We start from the raw sequence: 12,186 nt of genomic DNA, 5'->3' as shown, positions 1-12,186 counted from the left end.
GATATTTTCAGGCACTTCTTTCGTACAACTAGGTCTTGATAGGAGTCACAACAAAGGAAGGCAGATGTTAAATCATAACTTATAGGAATATAGGTCATGTAATTTATTTTATTTTTTCCAGCTTGTGTCCATTTTTGTCTTCTAATCATTCAACATGATGACCCTTCCTCTTTTAAATCTACATCAGTTTCCCCACATCCAAGGCCTCTTGGACTAATTCTTCTGTTTTTTACATATGGATCAGAACTGATTACCTTGTTCCAGGATTTTATATTGATGATGATACGGGAGATGATAAGTCCATAAATATATAGTGGTTTGTCATTTACAAAGATTTTTTATATGTGGTATTGTATTTGATTCTTGCCCAGACTCTGAAGTAGGCATGGACAATATGAAGTAAGCAAGGTCCCACTCTAGATACCATGTTTTTCCTCAAAAACTATTGTACTGTTTACTGAATTAAACACGAATCTCTCCACATGTTGATCTAAACAAAGCCTTTATTGAATAAGAAAGGGGCTAAAAAATATTTATGAATAGAAAGTTTTAGATAAGTAAGATTAGTGATTGGTCCCAGATCACACAATGTTTTTATTACAGATCTTTTAAAAAAGCAGCAAGTTATTTCAAAAAGTGCAAGTAATTTGTATTAAAAATGTAAATTCAAATACTCCTAGCATTTATGAGATTAAAGTTGCCTCTGAAATAGGGACAATAATGGTATCTAGATCAGAGATTTATTATGAGGTTGAATAGCATAATGAATGTGTAAAATGCATTGTGTGACATCTGGTATGTGAAAGAAGCTTAATAAATATATTTCTTCCCCCTTTATTACTGTTATTTATTAAAGACTCAAGAGAAACATGCATATATTTCAACTGTGTTAAGGAATTGGCAACCTACACAGGATTTTTCATTTGACAACCAATATCTCATGCCAGCATAATTAATGTAAACAACTTCACTCTTCTCCATAGTCATGAAGAAGAGCATGACTAGAAAAAAACTGAGCACAAAAATTTGTTTGATGGTGATAGGGGAGGGAAGGAGAAAGAAGTTTTAAGGTGCTGTCAGAAGGCACTGTTTGAATGCTGTGATATTGTGAAAGACATATGGGTTCTACTTTACCAGAGTGTTCAGTTTGTCCAGGAGTTCATGGGGTATTCTTTTTCCTTAGGAGAGTGGTCCTCCAATCAAGTTGTCCTTGAGAGACAATCACTTTACTGTGAATCAAATAGTTATTTTAAAGGCTTCTTCCTAAGTATTTACACTGTCCAAATATCTCCTGCTGGAATGAAAGACAAAGCACAGGTCATTGAGAGGTGCTATTTTATATTTTAGAGAGTATAAGTTTTGGAATTAGAGAGACCACTTTCATTTGTTTCTCTATCCTAAAGCTTTTCCTTCAGTGCCCAGCATTAAAATGAAGGTAGTGTTTTGGTAACAGTAATGGTAAAGATTTAGCAGTTCTACAAAAGCAGTTCATTAAAGTTTAAAATAAAAAAAATCCACCCATTCACCCCTGAAATTCAACAACCAAAATCAATAGCAAAACCAGCAACACCAAGATCAAAAAGAATAAATCATACCCTAATATCCATAGTATACAGTTGTATCTAAATGAACAAACCTAGAAATCAGAAGGAACACATAAACACTAATATTAAACCATAACTCCACTCCACCCTGGGGTGATTGGTTGATGAACCAGTTGAATTCCACACATTTTTTATCTTATTTTTAACAAATCCTCCAATTTTATATCCACTATCTAGGCAGGATATGTTGTTACAAGTCCACCAACATCAGGAACATGTGCCTACTGAGATAAATAAAATGTGTCTTAATTTCACTTAATACTGGATACTCATGTGTTTAACACTCATAAACAGAATTTCTATCACCAAATTTTGACTTGTTATTGATTATCAGAAAGCTTGATTTATATTTCACTTTGTAGCAATGGGGAAATTAAACACAACTAACATTGCATAAAATATAGATACTACCAACTGTGAGGTGTCCAGAGCTAAAAGCTTTTGACAGGAACTTTTGTGCTTTGGAACATACCAGCAGAGGAGGGGTCAGTTCAAAGGTGTCTGGGACTGGGTGCCTTTCTCCAAAATTGAGAAGAAAAAAGAAGGACCAGTCTACTGGTTTTTCCCTCTATGTTGTCCAAATAGGCAAAGTTCAATAAAAATTCAAGTTAAAGTTGGATACAGGACAGGATGAGAGATGAGAAAGTAGGTGGACAGGAGATGAAGCACTACCAGGAAGTGAGGTTTGTAAAGCAGGCAGTGTGGGTTTAATGGCCAAGACAGTGCTAACTCCCGAACCTGTTCCAACTGAGAGATCATGATGTCTTCTGCCAAAGATGGGAGTTGTAACTTCTAATAATCCCACTGGAGGGGAGAACCCACCAACATAGGAACCATGAACAAGAAAAGTCCAAATACAAGAAGTCCTGCACAAATGGAAGAAAGGGCAACCATAGACCATCCAGATAAGGATATCAAAGAGACAACACCACTGAATCCCACAGAACCCTTACCAAAGAAGTTCACTTCATAAAGACAGGTGGCAAAGCAGAGCATCCAGAATCACAGAAACAAACAAAAAGAGTCACCTAAAATGGGGAGACAAAGGAAGAACATACAATCAGAAGGATTGTAAGATTTCCCAGTAAAAGAGCTAAATTCAATGGAGGTAAGCAAACTATCAAATACAGAATTCAAAAGAACAGTTTTAAGGATGTGCAAGGAATTCACGGACTACTACAAGGAACTGAGTGGGAACTACAACAGCATGGAAATAAATAGAAACTATAAACAAGAATCAGGAAGAAATGAATAATACAATTTCTGAAATAAAAAATACACTAGAAGGAATTACAAACAGTCAGGATGAAACAGAGGATCAAATTAGTGAGCTGGAAGACAAGGTAGAAAGAAATACCCAGGTAGAGGAGCTGCAAGAAAAAAGACCAAAAATATGAAGATAGCTTAAGGAAACTGGAGGACAACATAAAATGCATCAATGTTTGAAACGCAAGATACCGGAAGAAGAAGAAAAGAAGCAAGGAACAGAAACCCTGTTTGAAAAATAATGAGAGAAAACTTTCTGAACCTGGAGAGTGGAATGGACACACAAGTTCAGGAAGCACAGAGCGTCTCTATCAAAAGGAACCCAAACAGGCTCATTCCAAGACACATCATAATTAAAATGCCATATTGTAGAGGCAAAGAGACAATCTTAAAAGCAACATGTGAGAACCAGGAAATAACATAGAGGGCAGCTTTGATAAGGCCAGCAGCTCATTATTCATCAGCATAAGCCAGAAGGGAATGACAAGAAATATTCCAAATAATTACACACAAAAATTTTCAACCAAGACTACTCTACCCTGCAAGGCTGTCATTTAAAATGAAAGGCAAAATGAGTTTCCCAGACAAAAGGCTAAAACAATACATTGTCCCAAACCTGAACTGCAAGATAGGGTAAAGGGACTGCTTTAAAAGAGGAAGAAAAAGAGTGAGAGAGAAATAAACACAGTAACAAGGGGGGAAATAAGTAAATACCTATCAATAATACTCTTAAATGTAAATGGATTAAATGTTCCAATAAAGAGACAAAGGGTAGCTGATTGGATAAGAAAACATGACCCACACATATGTTGCCTACAGGAGACACACCTCAGAACAAAAGAGTTACACAGACTGAAAGTGAGGGGTTGGAAAAAATATTTTAAGCAAATGAACAGGAAATAAAAAGATGGTGTAGCAATTCTTATATCAGACAAAATAGACTTCAAAATAAAGGTCATAAAAAAGACAGAGAAGGATACTTTATGATACTCAAGAAAAGAATCCATCAAGAAGACATAAACATTGTGACATATGTGCACCCAAAATAGTAGCACCCAAATATATAAGGAAAATCTTAGGGGACTTCAGGAAAGAGATAGCAACACACTTACAGTAGGGGATATTAACACCCAATTCTGAACAATGGATAGATCTTCCAAACAAAATATCAATAAGGATATTGATGCATAGAACAATGTCCTAGATCAAACAGACTTAACTGAATATATATATATATATATAAATATGTAAATATATAATATAAAATATATGAATATATATACACATATATATGTTAACCTTTTATTCCAAAGAAGCAAAATACACATTCTTTTCAAATTCACATGGGATGTTTTCAAATATAGACCACATGATAGCACACAAAACAAGTCTCAACAAATTCAAGAAAACTGAAATCATATCAAGCATTTTCTTGAACCACAAAGCCCTGAAACTAGAAACCAACCTCAGGAGAAAGCTCAAAAACATTCAAGTTCATAGAGGTTTAATAGCATGCTATTGCACAATGAATGGATTAATAATGAGATCAAAGAAGAAATCAAAATATTTCTGGAAACAAATGAAAATGAACACACAGCAGTCCAAAACCTATGGGACACAGCAAAGGCAGTCTTGAGTTGGAAGTTCATTGCAATACAGGGCTACCTAAAAAAGATAGAAATATTTCAAATAAAAATCTAACCCTATATCTACAATAACTACAGGAACAACAACAAACAAAGCCCAGAGCAAGTAGAAGGAAGAAAATAACTAAGATCAGAGGAGAATTACATGACATAGAGACTAAAACAACAATTAAAAGGATCAATAAATCCAGGAGGTGGTTCTTTGAAAAGATGAACAAGATTGATAAGCCTTTAAGCAGACTCATCAAGAAAAGGAGAGGACCCAAATAAACACAATCAGAAATGAAAAAGGAGAGATTACAACTGACACTACAGTAATACAAAGAATTGTAAGAAATTACTACCAACAAATATATGCCAAGAAATATGAACACCTGGGTGAAATGGGCAAATTTCTAGAAAAATATAATCCTCCAAAACTAAATCAAGAAGAGGCAGAAAGCTTGAACAGACTGATAACAGCAGGTGAAACTGAAGCAGTAATCAAAAAACTCCTGGCACACAAAAGCCCAGGATGGAATGGTTTCACAAGAGAATTTTACAAAGCATTTCAGGAAGAGCTAACCCCTACCTTTCTCAGACTATTCCAAAAACTCCAAGAAGATGGAAGGCTTCCAATCTCTTTGTATGAAGCCAACATCATCCTAATCGCAAAACCAGATAAAGAAACAACAAAGAAAGAAAACTACAGGCCAGTATCACTGATGAACATAGACACTAAAAACCTCAACAAAATATTGGCAAACCACAACCAGTTAATATATCAAAAAAAAATCATACACTATGATCAAGTGGCATTCATCCCAGAGAAGAAAGGATGGTACAATATTCACAAAACAATCAATGTAATACATCACATAAACAAAAGGAAAGACAAAAACCACATAATCATATCAATAGGTACAGAAAAAAGCATTTTGATAAGGTACAGCACTCATTTGTGACTAAAACACTCAGCAAAATGGGAGTAGAGAAATCATACCTCAACATAATAAAGGCAATACATGAGAAATCTACAGCCAGCCTCATACTCAATGGCCAAAAACTAAAAGCTTTCCCACTAAGACCAGGTGCAAGACAAGGATGTCCGCTTTCACAACTTCTGTTCAACATAGTATTGGAAGTTCTAGGCGCAGCCATTGGACAAGAAAAAGAAATAAAAGCCATTCAAATTGGAAACTAAGAAGTAAAACTGTCATTGTTTGCAGATGATATGATAGCGTACATAGAAAACCGGATAGACTCCACGAAGAACACTACTTGTCCTAATTAGTGAATTTGGCAAAACAGTGGTATACAAAATCAGTATTAAAATATGAAAGGCATTTTTGTACACCAACAATGAAATATCAGAAACAGAAATCAGGAAAAAAAAACATTTTCTATAGCAACAAGAAAAAAATACTTAATAATAAACTTAACCAAGGAGGTAAAAGATCTGTACTGAGACAGAACACTGAAAAAAGAAATTAAGACACAAATAAATGGAAGCATATAATGTGTTCATGGATTGGAAGAATTAACATCATCAAAATACTATAGTACCCAAACCAATTTATAGATTCAAAACAATCCCCATTAAAATTCCAATGACATATTACAGAGATTTAGAATACACATTTTAAAAATATATATGGAACAATAAACAACTCAAACAGCCACAGCATTTCTTTAATTTATTTTTTTAATTTTAATTGTTGTTCAAGTACAGTTTTCTTCCTTTTAGTCCCATCCCAGCCCACCCCCCCAGCCCTCCCCACCTCCCTCCCATCTCCACTCCCACTTGTTTTTATCCATGTGCCCTTTATACTTCTTCCTGTAAACCCTTTTCCCCTGAAATTCTCTCCCCTGTTCCCTCTGGTTACTGTCATCCTGTTCTCTATTTCAGTGTCTTCAGTTATATTTTGCTTGTTTGTTTGTTTTGTTGTTTAGGTTTCTGTTAAAGGTGAGATCATATGGTATTTGTCTTTCACCACCTGGCTTATTTCACTTAACATAATGCTTTCCAGTTCCATCTATGCTGTTGCAAAGGGTAGGAGCTCCTTCTTTTTTTCTGCTGCATAGAGTTCCATTGTGTAAATGTACCATAGCTTTTTGATCTGTTCATTTACTGATGGGCATCTAGGTTGCTTCCAGCACTTGGCTATTGTAAATTGTGCTGTTATGAACATTGGGGTGCATAGGTTCTTTTGGTTTGGTGTCAAACAGCCACAGCAATTTTGAGAAAAAAGAACAATGTAGGAGGTATCACAATACCTGATGTCAAACTATATTACAAACTAATCAAAACAGTCTGGTACTGGCATAAGAATAGACACATAGACCGATAGAATTGAATAGAAAGCCCAGAAATAAACAAATGTCTCCATGGTCAGTTAATATTTGACAAAGGGGGCAGGAGCATAAAATTGAGTAAAAATAGCCTCTTCAACAAATGGTGTTGGGAAATCTAGACAGCTACATGCAAAAAAATATGTACTCAACCACCAACTTACACAATATACAAAAATAAAGTCTAGATGGATAAAAGACTTAAATATAAGTTATGACAGCATAAAAGTCTTAGAGGAGAACATTGGCAGAAAAATTTCAGATATTCCATACAGCAATATTTTCACCAATCCATCTGCTAGAGCAAGGGACATAAGGGAAAGAATAAATTCATCAAATTATAAAACTTCTGCATGGCTAAAGAAAACATGAATAAAGTTAAAAGGGAATCAGCCATATGGGAAAATATATTTGTCAATGCTACCTCAGATAAGGGTTTGATCTACAAAATATATAAAGAACACACACAACTCCACTGCAGGAAGATAAACAGTCCAATTAAAAAAATGGGCAAAGGACTTGAACAGACACTTCTCTAAGGAGGACATACAGAGGGCCCAGACACATATCAAAAGATACTCAGCATCACTAGCCATCAGAAAGACGCAATTGAAAACCACAATGAGATACCACTTCATACCAGTGAGAATCACCAATATAAACAAATCAACAAATGGCAAGTACTGGTGAGGTTGTTGGGGAAGGGAACCCTAGTACACTGTTGGTGGGAATGTAGACAGGTACAGCCAATGCGGAAAACTGTATGAACTTTCTTAAAAAAACCCCTCAAAACTAAAAATGGAACTGTGTTTTGATCCAGCAATTCCACTGCTGGGATTATATACTAAGAGTCCTGGGACATGAGTTCAAAACAATCTGTGCACCCCAATGTTCATAACAATGTCATTACAATAGCCAAGTTCTGGAATCATCCTATGTGCCTATCAGTAAATGACTAAATCAAAATACTGTGGTACATTTACACAATGGAGTACATTTACATAATGGAATATGCAGCAGAAATAAAAAAAAGGATCTCCTACCTTTTGAAACAGCATGGATGGATCTGAAGAGCATTATGCTAAGTGAAATCAGCCAGATGGTGAAAGACAAATACTACAGGGCTTTTATGGCATCATGACTTATGTTTAAGGTATTTTATCCATCTGGAGTTTATTTGTCATGTCTGTTGTAAGTTGTTTATCTAGTTTCATTTTTTTTTTGCATGTACCTGTCCAGCTCTCCCAGCACCATTTATTGGAAAGGCTATTTTTACTTCTTTTTATGCTCCTGCCCCTATTTTCAAATATTAATTGACCATGGAGACATGGGTTTATTTCTGGCCTTTCTATTCTGTTCTATTAATTCATATGTCTGTTCTTATGCCAGTACCAGACTGTTTCAATTACAGTGGCCTTGTAATATAATTTGATATCAGGTAATATGATCCCTCCTACTTTGATCTTCTTTCTCACAATTGTTGAGACTATTCAAGGTCATTTATGGTTCCATATAAATTTTTAAAATATTGGTTCTATATCTGTGATTTTATAGGTATTATTTTGAATGTATAGTTTGCTTTCGGTACTGTGGACATTTTAATTATATTAATTCTTCCAATTCATGAACACATTCTATGCTTCCATTTATTTGTGCCTTCCTTAACTTCTTCCTTCAGTGTTCTGTTGTTTTCTGAATACAAGTCTTTTACCTTCTTGGTTAAGTTTATTCCTAGGTACTTTATTTTTCTTGGTATAGTATGGGAGTTTTTCCTACTTTCCACTTCTTATATTTCATTGTCAGTTTACAAAAATGTTTTGATTTCTGAATATTGACTTTGTATCCCGCTGTTTTGCCAAATTCATTTATTAGATTGTGTAGTTTTTTGCTGGAGTCTATTGGGTTTTCTATGTACACTTTCATGTCATCTGCAAACAATGAGTTTTACTTCCTCCTTTCCAATTTGGATGACTTTTATTTCAGAATAACACAGTTAAAAAATGGAAGGAGCTTTTTTTATATGAAATTCTTTAGGATGTTATCTGATAAGGACAAGAAATAACCCATTCAAGGACATTTGTATTTTAATTGGTAACCTTTGAAGCCCTAGTCATTTAGAGCCCAGATGAACAGTACTGTGACCAGTGTGTTTCAAGGGGTGACAGTGAGGTCTGGGAATTGAGGACTGGCTACCTTCCAGCAGGTAGCTGTCTGAATCTCTCAGATATTACCTCTCCCTGAGTTATTGCCTGCAGAAGACAATGAGGAAGTATGAGTTTGTGCATTTCTGTGAATGTGTGTGTTGGGCTGGAGGTGGGATGGTGGTGGGTATTCCTTGTTGCTTGATTTAGTGATGGGAATGCAGGATACATTTTCAACATTTAGTAGGAAGTAGAATGTCATACAATACTCAGGGTGACCTTACGTATTAAGGAATGTCCAGCCAGAATATAAAATAGTTATTTGAGACTTTGAGCTTTGGAACTGACTGATAAATAAAGACAAACCTTTTATTTATTTATTTATTTTAGTTTTTCATGTATACTGAATTTAACAGGGGAAAAAAACTACATGTACACTGATGGAAGATTACTTTTTGCTTTTCTTTGAATGGCATCCTTAAATTGTTTATTATTTCAGAAAATCTGATCACCAACAAGCACACTATTCACTATTGTATCACTAATACCTTACCTTCATGTCAGGTTGTATTTGTAGTTTCCATATCCATCATTGATATATTTTTATTATAAAGTTATTTTTATTTTATTTTTTATATTTAAAATGAGAATTATATTGATTTTAAAAATATGTATGTGTCTAGGTAGGAGAGGTGGATCCAGTTTCAGGCTCCTGAAACTTCTACAATTTGGGGGGCCTCCCTGAAAAAATGAGTAGAAAATTGTTAATACAATATTAGATGTTAGAATGGATATTTAGAATAAGAAAACAAGTAATAATAAATTACAAAAATATAAAATCTGGAAAATAATATAAAATTCAGAAAAAATAACAATTTCCTTCTGGACGCTCTACTATAATACTTTTTCTTCATATCTTTGCTACATCCTCTTCATCAGGTGGTGATATTTTTCTAACATTTTTTTAGAAAGAATAGAAATATAATTCATTCTTTTATTGAGCGTCACTGATTAGCATTCATTTTCTATTATTGATAGTTGAGGTGCATAGAAAATGCAATTCATATGAGATATTCTCACTGTAGTACTACTAGAGGTTTGAACCTTATATATACAGGAATTTTGATAAATTTTATACTGCCTTACTCCTAGCAAAAGAAAAAACATCATGGTGTGTTTATAATTTCGTATCCTGCATAATTGAGTATATTTGTAATGGGGGAAACTTCCATTTTCACTAGACACAAATGAACCAAATTACCCGGTTATAAGCTGACACACATTCTATGCTTGGAAAAAAATTGGCAAGATTATCCTCTGACTCCAGATATTTCAAACTTGGTTTTTCCTTACTGCCTACAAATTTTCAGTGTCAAGTACTAGAGTATGGGTTCATGTTGCAGCATGACCCTAAGTCCTTTACCTCTTTGTTATGAAGCCAGGAAAGTGGGCTCTATGGTGTTTTCCTGGAAGCCATTTCTATCCCAGAATGGTTTGCAGTAACTTACCAGTTACTGTAAGTGACTGTGAACCATATACACCTGTTATACTAAACTGGAACTAAACATATCCTTAGTTTAAGTTCTCCTTAGCTGGGTCCCAAAAACCTCCTGAAACTATCATCATGGTTCCAATAGTGTGATAGGGAAGTCTGATGCGGGGTGAGGAGAAAGTAGTCTTGTCCAAATGTGGCTAAAATATGTTTTGTAAATTTTGCAAAAAACATATAACCTCTTCCAGAATTTTGGAGAGGCCCATGCAAGTAAAGGGACCTGAAATTAACTTTCATTAGTCACACTGTAACTACATCTCTGTTAGTCAAACTCATAATCAATGGATTTCTAATCAGGACGACAAAGAAAGTGTTACAAACTGCATGTCATAAATTGAATTCTGATTGTTTTTGAAAACCACTGATCTAGATTTTGAAGAACAGGAAAGAGCCAGAGGAAGGTGAAACTAGAGGACTTAAATATAGGGAGAGCCCAATAAACTTTTCCTTCAAAACCAATTGTATTATCATAGAGATTTAAGAAAACAACTGAATATTATATGTCTGATCAAAATTGAAATGTGTGTTCTAAACATTGGACTGAATAATAGAAACAGACAAAATATCAGAAAATTCAGGACATTTTAGTAGCCATTCAGATAGGCCAGTGTTCCTAATAACCAGAGATTTGCAATTTTTAATGATAAAATATGTACATTTTATTAGTGATAATCTAAAAATGAATGTGAGTATATTATGAATCATTTAGATGACTATTTCTTAACTAAAAATTGCCACTTTATTTCAGCGCTCACATTAGCATTGGCTTTTAATTTACAACTGCATCCAGTGACCACCAAATGAAGCCTTGTTGCACCTAAGAACATGGGTTAAAATAGAGAAAGTAGAGAGAAGACTGAGCTAACATGAGGCTCATCACAAAAACCTCATAGACAGGCATTAGTATGGCGATTACCAGAAGGAAAGGGAGATGAATAGAGGTAGGAGAAAGTAAAAGGGGAATAAATGGCAATAGAAGGAGATTTGATTTGGAGTGGTGCATCAAGCAAATCTTTTGGCAGCATTTTTTCAAAGGGCTCAGATGATAGCATGTTTTAGGATTAAAGTTTTTACAATTTTATTTATTTATTTTTAGAGAGTGGGGAAGGGAGGGATAGAGGGAGAGAAATATCAATGTGTGGTTGGCTCTCATGTGGCCCCCACTGGAGACGTGGCCTGCAATCCAGGCATGTGCCCCCACTGGGAGTGGAACCCGAGACCATTTGGTTCACAGCCCATGCTCAATCCACTCAGCTACACCAGCCAGGGAACATTAAAGTATCTTTTAATTAAAGCATGTATAGATACATTGTTTTTCATACACAGTGCTGTCACACACTTTACAGATTACAGCATAGTTTGAACATAACTTTTATAGGCACTGTGGAACCAAAAATATGTTACTTTACTGCTATATTTGCTTTATTGCAGTAATTCAGAACCAAACCTGAAATATCTTTGAGGTATGCATGTACCAACCTAAATTATAAGATTTATTTTGTTTGTTTGTTTTGACTGAATTTTAAAACCGAGAAAATTGTGAGAAACCAAGTGCTCTTAAAGATTGTATAATATTGTGAGATGAAATGCAGTAAAGATATGAACAAAGAAATAAACAAAAGCATACCAGGTAGTAACAAGGCAGA

This window comes from Phyllostomus hastatus, unplaced genomic scaffold (assembly GCF_019186645.2).
Source record: "Phyllostomus hastatus isolate PE091 unplaced genomic scaffold, TTU_PhHast_1.1 phas_contig_36, whole genome shotgun sequence".
In the NCBI taxonomy this organism is placed as follows: domain Eukaryota; kingdom Metazoa; phylum Chordata; class Mammalia; order Chiroptera; family Phyllostomidae; genus Phyllostomus; species Phyllostomus hastatus.
This window is presented reverse-complemented; position numbering follows the sequence as displayed.